This window comes from Rhineura floridana, chromosome 7 (assembly GCF_030035675.1).
Source record: "Rhineura floridana isolate rRhiFlo1 chromosome 7, rRhiFlo1.hap2, whole genome shotgun sequence".
Taxonomy (NCBI): domain Eukaryota; kingdom Metazoa; phylum Chordata; class Lepidosauria; order Squamata; family Rhineuridae; genus Rhineura; species Rhineura floridana.
In genome coordinates this window covers 61,499,693-61,514,776 of record NC_084486.1, presented here as the reverse complement: position 1 = coordinate 61,514,776, position 15,084 = coordinate 61,499,693, and the positions used below count along the sequence as shown (strand labels likewise).

At 38.4% G+C, this 15,084-nt stretch overlaps 1 long non-coding RNA gene across 1 annotated transcript in view; it reads left to right on the top strand.

Moving 5' to 3' along the window:
* Positions 1–1,618, top strand: part of LOC133388402 (uncharacterized) — a 31,187-nt gene extending 29,569 nt beyond the window's left edge. The window contains exon 3 of the long non-coding RNA XR_009763788.1: positions 561–1,618. This is a non-coding gene — a long non-coding RNA (uncharacterized LOC133388402). The remainder of the gene's footprint in view (positions 1–560) is intronic.
* Positions 1,619–15,084: the final 13,466 nt, after the last annotated feature.

Here is a 15,084-nt window from a genome sequence, read left to right as displayed (position 1 = left end):
GGAGGACATGCCTTGTTTGTTCTGGCTAGTAGGTGATAAGCAACATGAGAAAATTGTCCAACTGACATTTGGGTTTGGGCTTCCAGCATGTCAAATTAGTATACAGGTCATCCACCACAGCACAATGATCCTTGTAGAAATCTGGCATCTACAAATTATCTAAACTGTGACATACTGTTCCTTTAAATATTTGGAAGCTGAATTTTACCATGAAAGGGAGAACTTTGCTTCCTGTTCTTATTAAATTCATGAGAAGTGAAACCAGACCCTGAGAATGGACCCTGAGGACAATTTCATGACAAAGGAAAAGCAGAGCTTGGAAAAGTTACTTTTTTGAACTACAACTCCCATCAGCCCCAGCCAGCATGACCACTGATTGGGCTGATGGGAGTTGTAGTTCAAAAAAGTAACTTTTCCAAGCTCTGAAAAGTAACCTTAAGCCATCCACACCTGTGAGCCCTGTGACTACATCATAGTGGCATACTTGAAGAACTTTGTCACGTGATGATCCTGACGCAAGGCATTTGATGAACTTTTAGAATGTGACCTATGTTTTGCAGGTTGGACTTCATTTGCTGGCTGAGATCTTGAAGCTTGCAGAGGAGTATCAACTTTTTCAAACCTACTGTTTTTTATGCCATGAAAGTGCTTCATGTCCTTTCAAGATCTGCTAGGTAATGTTAAACTGTCCATGAGTTCTGTTGTGTGAGATAAAATGTAGCATAGTTGTTAAGAGCACAAATCTGGAAGTCTCTGTGTCAAAGTCACTCAACAAAGCCAATTTATATGAGCACATTGATGTACTGTGAGTACGGTTATGTGAAGTAGCCCTCATAAATGGCTAAACTTGTTCACTATTGGGAAATTTAGGGCTGGATTTAGGGGCAGGCAACTGTTTGCGGGCATTGGGCTTGGGAAGCACCTGTCACAGGCTATCTACTCAATGGTCCAATCAAAAGCTGAAACAAATATTACAAACAGTTCAACTTCTCTTGTAAAACTGGCAGCTCTGACCTGTGTGGCCATCATTGTGTTAAGTTTTAGTGCTGATGTTTAAATCATGGGAAAATCTCTGACAACAAACAGTGCGCATGTTAGCGATTGTGATCAGATCCATGCATGCTAATTTATCCTGTTATATGACAGGGACAAATAATGGATGTAAATCTTGTATCAATTTCATAAAACGGGCGACATCATTCCTTAAACTACAGATAAACCTTCCAATTTGTTTGTGGAATATGGAGCCAGGGAGACATGGTAATATGACACAAAACTTTTCTGCCTTTGGACAATCCTACTATAAACAAGTTCACATTTACTTGCACTAGACAGTTTCCATTTAAGGTCTGTATGTACTTGCTACTCTTGTGCCTAGTGATCAGCAAAACAGTTATGTTTTGTTTGTTAAGTGACACAGCACTGTACCAAATATAAAAAAGCAATCTACATTTCATTTTAATGATTAGCACTTTTGCTGCAATACTTGGTGACAGTATCCTCCATTCTTAACCATTTGGGGGCCATTAGAGGCTGTAACAGACATATATAATTAGTGCATTTTTAAGACATAAATTGCTGCCTTTGGGGCCACTAGATATAGCAGCTACAATCTGTCATGCCACATCTCATTCCCTTCTCTGCATTTGATTGTTTAAGAAAATTAACAAATAAAAATCATGCTTATAATAATTGCAACATTAGTATTGTTTCCTTAACCAACAAAGAAAAAAAAATCAGTACCAGATGGCTAGCTTCATATTAATGATCATAGACCAATTTTTGCCTTCAGATAATCAAATGAACACATAAAAGATAGAAGTGAGTCCCATAGGCCTGGAAAAGAATAAATGGATTGGATGAAAATTTGATACCACTAAAATAATTTGGAATTTTATTATTGATCTGAACATGTAAGAACTGTGCTTATTAAATTACAAGCAAAACTAAACTGGATAAGAGATGTCTGGGTGATCATGGTGATCACTATTAGGCACTCAATGGCCTCCCTTATTCTCCCACCACCTGCCTGCCATTTTGATATGTATATATCAAATGAATATGAATACAAAAATTGAAATGAAATGGACTGCCTTCAAGTCGATTCCGACTTATGGCGACCCTATGGACAGGGTTTTCATTGTAAGTGGTATTCAGAGGGAGTTTACCATTGCCTTCCTCTGAGGCTGAGAGGCAGTGACTGGCCCAAGGTCACCCAGTGAGCTTCATGGCTATGTGGGGATTTGGGTATGAATACACAGAGCATGAAAATGGCTATGGGTCGATTTGAAGCTGGTTGATGGACTGTACCCAAAGGCTGCTCATCAACCAGCTCCTTGTCAGCCTGGAGAGAAGTGACAAGTGGAATGCCACAGAGTTCTATCCTGGACTAAGTGATGTTTAGCATCTTTGTAAATGATTTGGATAAAAGAGTAGATGGGATGCTCTTCAGATTTACAGATGACATCAAACTGGGTAGAGTAGTGAATAACCTGGGTGGGGGGTAGAAACAAGATTCAAAATGATCTTGACAATGTGAACTGGGACAAAATGATTTTCATTTTAAATAAATGTGAGATTTTGCATTTAACCAGAGGCTTGATAACAGAACATGTGAAAAGGATGTAGATGTTTTAGTATACCACAGGCTAAACCTGAGTCAGCAGTGTGATGCAGCACCTAGTGCAATTCTAGGTTACATCATCAGATGTATCGTGCTCAGATTGTGAGAAGTAATATTTTTTCTTTGCCAGAACACACCTAGAGTTCTGTGCACTGCAGTTTAAACTATATTGACAAACTGGCAAAGGGCCTGGAGACCAATTCCTATGAGAAAAGGTTGAAGGAGTTTTTAGCCTGAAAAAGATATGAGGCAATATAGCATCCCCAAATATCTGATGGGCTGTTGTGTCGTTTGATGGAGCACTTTTATTTTCTGTTGCTCCAGAAGGTATTTTCTGTTGTCCCAGTGGGTTCAAATTACAAGAAAAAGAATTTAGAATAAAATTTCCTGATTTGCTTAACAGAGGAACAGAATGCCTCAGAGAGTGATAGACTTTTCTTTTTTAGGTGACATTTGGAAGGTATAGTACTGGGTATCCTGCATTAGCAGGGGCTTGGACTAGATGGCTTTTGAAGTCTCTTCCAACTCTGTGATTCTCTGATACATGGACCTTAAATACATGATGCAATTTAATACCCTAATTTTGTTTAATATAATCTGCAGTTTGAAACACATTTGGGGGTGAGTTGTCTAAACATGGACGTATTCTGAAAAGTGGAGTTCAGAGGTCACCAAAACAGCACCTGCAGGTGCCATGGTGCCTGAAAAAGTTGTCTCTGGTACTCCTGAGATGAACCATAATCCACAGATTCCCAGCTTTCATTTAAAAAAAAAAAAGCTTCTAGCATTTTAAAAACTTGAGATAGGAGGCAAAATGTACAGACACTCTTCTTCTCATTTTTCAGAGAAATTAGCCTGCTCCACTCTTTCAGTGTTTTATCTTGCCTCTCTCCACCCCTGGAAAAATGCCTGTGGATGTCCATCTGTGCGGAGAGAGGGAGAAAAGCACATGGGAGAGAGAGAGGGAGATGCATGTATGAGCTGTGTGTGTAGTGAGGAGTAGTGTATGTATGTATAGTATGTATGTATAGTCTGTGAGAGGGAGAGATGTGTGTGAGGGGGGGAGAGACATGAATATATGGTTTGTGTGTATGTGTGATATGTGAGAGGGTTAGAGAGAAAGGGAGAGGGGTGTGTGCGTGCGTGTGTATGAGTGAATGAGAAACAGATGCATATGTGTCTGTGATCTGCATTTGTGCTGAGTGAGTGAGTGAGTGAGGGGGGGAGGTGTGGCCACTTTGTATATTTTTCCTGGTACTGGGGAATGCTCCCTGTTAATCAACAGCAACAGCATCATTGTGTGTGTGTGGGAGAAATCTCCACAATCAAAACCTGTGGGACATGGCTGCCTGTGGAGGTGGGGAGGAGGAGGAAGGAGAAATGACTGTATATTCTTTAATTTTGTGTTATGCCATGTCCCCATGGCAGCCATATTGTGACTGATGCCCACACCACTTTCTCAAAATTAAAAATGTGCCCGCTGGTCCAGAAAGGTTGGTGATCCTGGTGCAGCAAGTTATCATGCACTTGTGATTTCAAAACTACTGCTCCTTCAAGCATCATTAATACATTACACTAACACAAAGGAAGAATGCATGGTAGTTCATGGTTAATTTCCCACTTGCATTTTATTTATTTATTAATTTAAACCATTTTACCACCTCTCTTCAGCCAAAAAGAGTGACTTAAAGATGAATTTTAAAAAAGAAAAAACCAAGACAGTCCCTGCCCTCAGGATAGCAATTCAAAACACATGATGCAACAGGAATCCCAGGGTATGGTCTGAAGGTGTATGGGGCCGCCACCTTGCTGAAATTAAGCAGGTCTGGATGTGAGACTGCCTGGGAACTAGATGTGTATCATCTTGAATTCCATGAAGGAAGAAAAGTGGAGTATAAATATAAAGGAATAAATAAAATAGGAACTGGAAGAGAAGAAGAGAAAAGCAAACTTAGGTACAAGTTCTTAACGTTACAGTCCTTCTAACAACCAATTGAAATGGAAATGGTTCAGGTAACCTGTCAAATGCAAAGATGTATCACTGAACACTAAAGTCAGCATCACTGTCACTGTGGCATGTGAATGCCAATCGGGGAACATGCTATTTATATCATTAAGAGGAAATAGTGGAAGCTGTTCCATTAGGGTGAATGGACCTAGCAACCTCAGGTTGCCCTCAGCCAATCCCCACCTGTCTGCTTTCTTACAACCAGTCTGGAGAGTGTCAGCTTCCTCCTCCTCCCTCCTTTTCAGCCTCCTTGTAGAACTCAGCAGGGAGGAAGATGAAGAAAAGCTAGAATTAATTGGCTCTGTCTCTACCTACTGTTGGTCTTCTGCCTTATACCCTATTAGTCTCAATGGACGCCAGCCATCACCAAAGTAACTACACATTCTGGAGTGCCTGTGCAATTTGAAAAAGTACAAGGAGGCCTTATGTGTAATGTGTGAACCAAGTTTCATCACACTGTTTTGTTATATAAGAATATAAGAAAGCATAAGCTACATTATAGTTATTGCTAAACTATAGTTGTTGCTTCCTCAAATTAGGATAGTCTTCTTTTGACCTTCTTCTCAAGGAGTCAAGTAAGGTCAGTGCTCTGTCTGGATGCTCTCTTTGAAACTAATTTGAAAACAAAAGGAGAGAGAAATATTGGGGAGAGGACTGCAATGAAAGATACAAAAATGTAAATGAAAAAAGGATTACTAGGTTGAATCATTTGAAGGAGAGAGAGTAGTTCTAAATGTAATGATGACTACAGCACATGAATTAATCTTTGGTATAGAAAGAAATAAAAGTCATTAAATGTCATTGTCTTATTTTAAAAAGCAGCAATATCCTGCCTGATTACAAGTACTTAAAGTGGGATGATTAAACAGAAACCTTATCTTTAGTGTTTCAAGGAGAAAATTGAGAGAAGTTATCCAATTACAGATAATAAAGAGCAGGGAAGATCCCAGAATAGAAAAATTCAGTTAGGTGAATTATAGAAGACCATTTTATAATCTGTCAGTCAACCAAGACATGATATATTGAACAACAAACAAATGGAAATGCGGTGTAATGTACTACATGATATTGCACACAGTTTGAGGCAATGTCATAAAGCAATCCTATTCTTGAGTTACATCTGCTGGGTTGCATAGGATCACCTCAAAATCCATTTGCACAAAACTACACTAGTAGGGGGAAAATGACAGCAACACAGTGATGCTTTTAGTGCTAGTGGGAAACTGCTGGTGGTATAATCCTTGCATCAGTGGGATGCTGCCAGTGCAAATTGGAAAACTAAGTAGAGTTGGAGGTGTGATGGAAGTGAGCTTTAGTTGAAATCCTATGCTTGCTGAAGGTCCTAGACGAGTGTCTCCCACTTCTCCCTGCAGCCACAAGAAAGAACTGGATTCCATCTAACTGTGTAGTCAGTGATGGCACTTCACCAGAGGTATGTGCTATTGTCAGTGTTGGTCCTAGTATAGCATACCAAGAATATAAGATCACCCTGTCCATGTTTGTTCTGAATAAGGTATTTGAGTAATGTTCATGTTTGCAATTTTGCACTTCCTGTAAGCCCCTGTACTATTGAATCTTAAGCATTATCATGCTGATCCATGAAGTGCAATTATTACAAAAAAGCAGGCTTCCATGAACAGATTGACTTGAAGGATTACTTCTGCACACACAGAAGGGTAAAAGAAGCTGTGACTCCTACACTCAGGAGTGCACACAGTTGTTTTTGTTGAAGACCTACATGTACTTCTCTTAATATATATGACTTGTTTGGAAAGTGAATTGAGTGAATCCAGCCTTCTACTCTTGTGCCCAACACTGATAAACACTGACCAGCGGTTTGTAAGGTGAATGTGAACATTTTTTGTATGCTAGGCTACATGTGGGCTTTTCCATGTGAGAATTCTCTGAATTGGTGTCTGTTATGGATATAATGTAGAAAAAGCTAATTGCAACATGGTGGAATGAATGGGGTAGAGATGTAGCAAGCCATCCTATATACCCAGAAGAAGCTGAACTGAAGAACCCAGTCCTTTTTTGAGTGAATATTCCATCATGTCAAAATCTCCTAATTTCTGCAACAATTGTGATTATATTTGTTTTCAGCTTCATAACTGGGGATTGACACGTTTGTTCCCAATATTAAACACTGACTGTTGTTGTCTTGATTGGTTCCCATAACGTAATTTTTCATTTGTGCAAACTATACAGACTCAGTCAAGTATCATCAATAATTTTGTGTGACAACTTGACTATGGTTGACAGCAAGCCATCAGTCTAGAGATGGTTGATGCACCTAGAATTGGCTCAGAAAGAAGCCTAGCTCTTGTATCCAAATCAAGCCAAATGTATTCTTCTCAAGCTCCCAACCCCCCTCCCTCCACCTACCCAATCCCCCCCCATCTCTTAAACTCTTCTTCATTTCTACGTATCTGGCTGGCGCAGCTGGTAGCAGTGCTCTAGTGGTGACAACCTATGGGAAGAATGAAGGGAAGGAGACTTCTCCCAAATCCTGTCTCCAGTGTTGCTCTCTCCACAGCTTGCCACTGCTGAAGCACCCACCACTTGCAAGTGGAGTGAGAGAGAATGTGGTGGTTGGGTTTGGCTATTGATGGATGGATTCTTCTTTTGCTCAGATTAAAATTAAACTGAACAAGAATTCCAGAGATACAATACAATCAACGAGGCAAGTATCGCGAGTCCCCTAGAGCTTGTACTATGGAGCATGGACCTGGACAACATCTCTAAGCAAATCTTGTGATTATGACAGGATGCGTCCATCCATCATTACTATGCAAATCATTTTGAGCCACATGCATGATTGCTCTGTTCACATGTTATGTTGATCAGTACAGGTATATACTTAGGCCCCAGGGTACTTGCATAGTCAAAAACTATTTTTTGGAAACTATACTATATCCCACATAATCCTTCAGTAGGAAGATTTGTTTCTCCACATTGACATAGTCACAACATATTTGATTTGTTTTAATATCTCAGCCACATTTCCATAGGACAAATCCTGGCAGGATACCCAATGATGTGCTGACTTTTAATGTTATTGGTTTTTCAATCCATCGTTGCTAGATAATTAATGAGAGATACTAACTTCAGGATCTAGAAGGATTGTTCTAAGATGAGAGCTAATAGATTCTCAAGGCCATTTTCTGTTTGCAAACATCACATTGCTTGCCTCATATCCCAATAGCCAAACAATCTGATAGTCCTCTAAAATAAATAGAGACCTATAAATAATAAATGAATTGGATCCAATATATTTGACTATCTTTGGCAAATCTTTTGGCTGCCATCCTGTGCATTTCTGTACATTTACAGGCATGTATTCTTTCTGCATTCTCAGTACACACAGGTATCTGTACATCTATACTTTATCAATATTAGTATTTAAAGACAATGCCTAAAATATACTGTATGTGAATGAAATATGAAGGTCCTTGCTCACCGGCTAGATAAAATCTAGATAAAAAAATGTGAGATAAAATAAAAAGGGTCTTGGAGGAAGTGGGAAAACTTTGTACTCACTGAATGAAATAAACTAATGAATGCAAGTGAAAAGAGTTGCAGTAAAACTTGTACAAAGCAATAATGTAACAAAAAGAAAATAATTGAATAAGTCAAATTAGAAAATAATTAATTCAAGAATAAAGGACAAAGAGGCCTGCTAAATATTTAAAGAGTTCCATGTGAGAAAGTCACAGACGATAAATATCACAAAAGAGTGGAGCTCTGGAAAGAAGAGTAGTGTTTGGTGAATGGGGAGATGGAAAATAGTGAAGATAAGTAAAACAGGGCAAGGCTGTGAAGAGACTTGAAAGTTTAAACTTCATGTTAAACTTAATTAATAGGGGAAGCCAGCCAAGATAGAAATGGGGAACCTTTTTCAGAGCAAGGTCCGCATCCCCATCTGAGCAACCTTCTGGGAGCCACATGACAGTGGTGGGTGTGGCCAGAGGCAAAAGTGGACAAAGTAATGAATTCAAATTTTACCTTCTTTTACAGTACAGTTTCTTTACACACTCAAGACCTCACTCTATCCAGGCAATCAAGGGACATTATCAGAGTTCAAGGGCACATTCCAACTAGGCAAAAACACTCAAGGAGAATATGAAGCAGGGCTGGTGAAGGGTGTGGCCTGGGGAGAGGGGGATGGCCTGGGAAGAGATTTGGAAGGCAACATTTGGCCCCCAAGCCTGAGGTTCCCCAGCCTTGAGTTACTATTAAAATGCAAAGAGAGAAATGCAGCTAGCAGAAAATTTGAAAGAGATAATAGGTTTAAGCTCAGAAATTGGAAGACCAGTAAGCAAAATCTTTTAATCATCTATGGAATATAACGGGATTAGATTTTGATAGTACCAGTAGATAAAAGTGATGAATTTTATAGATATTATAGACAGAGAATCAACAGTCTCTAGCTAGAGTAGTAATGTGAACTGAGACAGAAAAGAGAAATCAAAGATAATGCTGGAGCTCTTCACTTAGAAGACTGAAGAGTGATGCTGCCATTTGAAGGAGCAAAAGAGAAGATGAAAGTGGTTTAAGGGACAATACAACAAATGCTCCTTTCTGCATATTGAGCTTGAGATAATAAGTCATTCAAGCATAAATAGTTGTAAGAGAGTTGGAAATATTAGTAAGAACAGTGGAAGATCGGGAAGGAACACAAAGACAGAGCTCGTTATCATCAATGCGACAATGATATTGCAGGCCAAAAGAGGAAATCAGATTGCCAAGGGGGAGTGTGTAAAGAAAGCAGCAAAGAAGTGAGCCTCCAGGGACACCAAAAGAAAGAGATAACTGAAGAGAAAATCAGGTGAAACATATTAACAGAAACTTTTTTTTTTTTTCAATAATTTTTATTCAGATTTCCATAAAACACACAAGACAAAATCACAAAACATTCAAAGACAAAAAACAAAATCAAAAACAGTCAAACAAAAAGAAAAAAAGAAAAAAAAAAACAAAAATAAAAAATAAAGAGTAAAATATTGACTTCCCATTTGTCAAAGATCAAATCAGTTATAAGTCTATAATATAATATATAACAATCCTGTCTCTTAAGTCATATTATAAAATCACTTTCCTCCAGTAGTTATCTTACTTAATCATCAAATCTCATAAACATTACTTTATTCTTTCCACAAAAAGTCAAAGAGAGGTTTCAATTCTTTAAGAAATATATCTATCAATTTTTTTTTCCAGATAAGCATATCGATTAATCCATCTCATTACTAATTATGATAATCTTATTGTCATAACCATAGTCAAAATAAACATTTCAATTAATCCATCACATCAGAATCTGTTAGGTTCAATAATTTCAGTAGCCATTGTTCTATTATCTCTATTAGTTCCATTTTCCATCTTCCATCTTCAGTAGTCTTGTTAAGTCCAGTAATTTCAATATCCAATCTTCCATTATCAGTATTCCATAATAATCTTGCTGTCAAAGCCATAGTCATATAGTAAGAGTCTGATGGGGATTACCTCTATCCCAAATATTTTCTTGCCATCCATTCTGAATAGGTTGCTGAAATACTGCTGTAAAATCATATCTCTGTTCTTTTTTTCAAAATACACTGGGTCATCTCTTAAAAGTTTTTCCATTGTCACATGGCTGCAGTTAATTCCATAGATTTTCTCTATATTGGGCTCCATCACATCATTCCAGTCCAGAAGATTATCCATGCCATTGATAACTTTATCTCTAGAATCTTCATTCATTTCTTCAGAGATAACATTGAGTTCCAAACAATAGATTTTATTTCTAAAGTCCATAGACTCCAAATCTTGTTCCTGTTCCACGTTGGTTCCAATCTCCGGGATCTCCTCTCTCACAGGGACCCCTATTCCAGTCTCCAGGGTCACCTCTCTCACAGGGACCCCTGTTCCAATCTCCGGGGTCTCCTCTCTCACAGGGACCCTTATATCTTTAATCTCCTGCTTCATTTTACTCAATTCAATTTTCATTATCTCAATCTCATCCATTATTTTCTGAAACATAGTTATTTCCAGATTTTCAGCCACTTTCTTAATTGCCATTTTAAAAGAAAAATATAGGAAAACCACTTCTTATTTCAGCAACAATTGGGTTAATACTCCAAACTTGGTGACATCACAGTATAAACAGAGCAGACAGCCTTATCTCTCCAATAGTTAAGTAAACAAAATGCAGTTCCCAGGATCGAAACAATTAATGGCAATCGTCAAGAAACAGATTCGTCAAAATAAAATAGACCAAAAAGAGAGTAGTCTCAAAACAGTATAATATTTTTCAAAATAAAAATCTGGAATAGAAATCCCTCTTCTGTGTATATCTTTAGAATGCAAATCCAGGACAGCTTTTTGCAACAAAAACAGAGATAAGCTATTAATTAGTGCGTAGCAGAGAGAAGTTATGGCTCCCCAGTGAGATGTCAAAAACTGATCAATCTGGCAAATCTCTTTTAAACAGCAACAATTTAAGTCAAGTAAAAGAAAAATATAGAAAGAAGGGTGCTTGCCTGTTAGTGCGTTCTCTCTTAGAAGATAAGGTGAACGTTCGCTTTATCAGATAGAGCTTGCTGTTAAAAATCCGTCCCACCTTCGTCGGCTGGACCTCGTCCCATAAATTAATGAGATCTGGTCGTCCCAACAAAAATAGGCTTTGAGGTTAATCTCTTCGTTTCTCCCTACCCGGGAGAAGTTTAATCAGTCAAAAAAAAAAGAAAAAACTGACTGATATATCTGAATAAGCTTCTTTTGAGGCAGGAGCCCGTCTCAAAAGCAGGCACAGGCTAAGTCACCCTTCCCGGAAGTCCATATTAACAGAAACTTTAAAGAATCATTTGTGAAATAGGAAAGAAACCAAGAAAGGACCAAAGCACTAAAGCACCCAAAATGAAGAGAACTAAGCTGCAGTGGGCAACCGTGGTTGCAGGACAGTGGGATATGATTTCAGTTTCTATATTGACTGGCATTCTGTACAGCATTTCATCTTTTCACTTGATTCTTTTGCTTTAACTCTGAATCCATACCCACATTCATTCTTGTGCATCTAAGCCACTTTCACCTTCTCACTCTTTTCCTCCCTCAAATGGCAACATTGCTCTTCTCAGCAATGGAGCCATTATCTGATCCTTTTTGTTCTCTTTCCCAGCTCATATTACTGCTCTAACTAGTCTGTCAATTGTCTGCCTCTAATATTTCTACAGCTCTTAAAGATGCAGATCCTTGACAGAAAAAAAGGTGGCAGCTCTAGTGTCCTGTCTAGAAGGAAGGACCAGCTAAAGAAACACTTTTAATTGTTGCATCACAGCTGTCAAAATCTTTTCCCCAAATGACACTTGCAAAAACTCACCCTGCCAGTTGGCTTTTCATTGTCTGAATCCAACTTTTAAAACTATGGCATTTTAGTGCATACTTCTTTTAAGTATGAATTTAGGCTGAGTGCTTTACAATTGTAGCCTGCTGCAGGCCCTAAGGACAGAAACCCATCCTAGAACACGAATATTCATTTGGGAAATTCCTATCAGTTCTTATTTAGCTGTGGTCATCAGCCTGTTAATTGAAATGCACAGCTTTTACCTGAAGTCTTGCTTTTGAATCTAAAGTCATTATTTGCACGGTACAATTAAGGACAGAGCAGTCTCTGACCCATTCTCTGCCTTAGCAAAATAAATAAATAAAATGTAATGACATCCTGATACTATGCAGTACCCAAAGCTAAATGTCTTGCTTTTCTGAGAATCTAATTTAAAGCTTATGATCCTTTTTATTTTTTATGATCTCTTCAAAAAGAGATAGAACAGAAAAGGATTCTAGACCTAGCCTTTTCTCTAACAATGTAATATCTGAAATGAAGCTTGCAATAAATTCTAGTGATCTACATTATGCCTCATTTTATTTGATTTGTCATTCAGAGACTTTGGCTTCTAGATGTCTAACTTTATTAAAATAATTTCCATCCTTATTTTAAAATTAAGAGCCTTCCTGATATATACACTAATAATTTTTCAGCTTTCAGAGTTTGCCAACCAGTTCCAGTCACTTGTACAAACTAACAAGCCTAAGCAGTTGGCCAGATAAAATAATAATAATAATAATAATAATAAACTTTAATTTATAGGCCGCCTATCTAGCCAATAGCCAATAAAACATCTCCTCTGGCTTGACATCCTGAATCTTGTATCCATTATTTTGCCTTGCAATATCAAGATAAATAATACAGTATGCTCAAAGTGTGAGCACAAGATGAAACCAGTAAACATCAGACCTATTAAGGGAAGATTTGTGGGATATAAATGCATGAATTTAAGGGTTGATTGGTGGATTAATTTCTCTAACATGTTCTAAGTTAGACCCTATTTAGAACCTCCTTCCCCAACATGGCGACATCCAAAAATTTGGGTTACAACTCCCATCATTCCTGACTATTAGTCAGGCTGGCTGGGGCTGATTGGGAGTCCAAAACAACTGAAAAGCACCAAGGTGGGGAAGGCTGATTTAGACTTTGACCAAGAGTTCTGCCCAAGAAGTTGGGCCTGGCCAGTGGAATTTTTTTACTTTGAACAGCAGGGCCCAGATAATATTTATGAACTTTTAATTTTATTTTAAGATATTTGCCCTGTCTTTGTATACAAGCTTGCTACTATAAGTTTCAAGGCTATTTCATTTGAATAATGACAGCTTATGGTTTATAATAGAGAGCCAGTGTGGTGTAGTGGTTAGAGTGTTGGACTACAACCTGGGATACTAGGGTTAGAATCCCCACACAGCCATGAAGCTCACTGGGTGACCTTGGGCCAGTCACTGCCTCTCGGCCTCAGAGGAAGGCAATGGTAAACCACCTCTGACTACCGCTTACCATGAAAACCTTATTCATAAGGTCGCCATCAACTTGAAGGCAGTACATTTACATTTATAATGTTCTTATTCAATCTTCTTTATTACAGCCAAAGGCCCATATAACAGGATTAATTACAAAAAGAAGGGTTATAAAATACATATTTGGAATTCCGACATACTAGGACCTTAAAAATCTTCAAGATAAAATGCATAACAAACGTGAAGTTATGTCTCACATAGTACCTGCTGGCTATATTTCATAATCATATGGAGAAAGGGGGTCCTTCATCATGATAAATGTGGGATTAGGGCTAAACCCAGAGCTGGGTTAAATAATAAGCTGTTTGTTTTAGTGGTTACATCTAAGAGGAATCATAACGTGGAGTAATGATATGAATTATTGGAGTTAATGTACTAACATTGGAGGATACTCCAGTAGCTTGTATTGAACCTGGGGAAGGATTTAATTTTATCGTTTGGCTTTTAGTTGGGGAACCCAATTCTTCAGGATATAGATAACGCATCGGGAGCCAAGAGGCACTGGTTGTTTGCTTAGCTGTACCCGGAATCGGGTCATAATTTTGGGGTCTAAGTAGCTCGCTTTCCTTAGCATCAGTTATAGACCTGTTTTTATTACATGGGAGGGGGTCAGCTCTGTTCGGATCAGAACAGCGCTTTGTTAGGAGGGGGAGGGGGAGGTCTTCGTAGTCTGGAGCCTCCGACCCGCAAGACTGAAATTGGGCTTGGGCCAGGGGGTTAGTAGGGGTGGAGTATTTCTGGTTACTCTTTCTACGGGTGTATGACTGAGATCGAAATCTATCTTTGAATGTGAAGAGGGATGATTAAGGGATGAATTAGGAGAGGCCTTATTTACTTGAGTACTCTGTCTAGCGGGGGATAGCTGAGACCGGGATGTTTCTTTCCTTAATTGTGAAAAGGAATGGTTAAAAAGTGAATTAGGGGAAGCCTTATTTACAAAATAATGTTGTATCCAAATACCATGAGTGTAAAAGTCTTCCCTGATTTTGTAAATCCACTCAGCAATGTGTGTCGATTGAAAGGTAATGATGGTGCGTCTTTCCGGAAAATGCGAATAGAAGTGAGACACATGCTTGATGCAGTTGTTAGATGAGATGTTCGGGAGATAAAGTTTAAGGTAAGATTCAAAAAGTTGTTTTATCGATGTAGTTGACCTCTGCTCCAACGACGAAGTTAGAAAGGTTACTACTAGTTTGTCTCTTGTGAGTTGTAAATTCCAATTTGAAACGTTACAATGGTTGTCCAAAAGTCTGTGAGCGCCTAGGGGTTTATTAATATCCGGGCTCCTGATTCCATATTTGGACTTTTCAGAACAAGGCTCTCTTAGAAAATTTGCATTCCCCAGTAAGGGGCTAGACTTATTTAAATGGAGAGAAGTATTTTTTGTAACTGTTTTTGTTTTACAATCTTGCGGAAGGGAATGCTGAGTTTTAGTTGAAGCGTCTAGTAGCTTATATAAGGGGTTAAAATTCATTTTCTTTGTTAGGGCAGGCTTTAAGTTCTTTATGTTCTTTGTTTTCTTCATTTTGTTAACTCTCCGAGCAGTCTGGTGTGATGAGTTAATGTTTTTAAC